This window comes from Typha latifolia, chromosome 9 (genome assembly GCF_019914945.1).
Source record: "Typha latifolia isolate L0001 chromosome 9, TyphaL0001v2, whole genome shotgun sequence".
In the NCBI taxonomy this organism is placed as follows: Eukaryota; Viridiplantae; Streptophyta; class Magnoliopsida; order Poales; family Typhaceae; genus Typha; species Typha latifolia.
In genome coordinates, this window is record NC_133094.1 from 10,820,860 (window position 1) to 10,821,079 (window position 220).

The window sequence follows — 220 nt, forward strand, 5'->3', positions numbered from 1 at the left end:
TCAAACAAAGCCAGATACAAACCACCAAAGCTGTGCAGGCTACACGTTCTACTCCGGTAACCTTAATCACCTCGCCTTTCGATTCACCATTCAACAAACTCTCTCGGTGCACACGACCATGCTCTTCGATCAGGATGTTGTGGTAACCTCATGGGCGGTAACTGCACCCCCAACTTCGACAAGCGGAGAAACAAAAAAGGAAGCGATCTCAAAAAAGAAT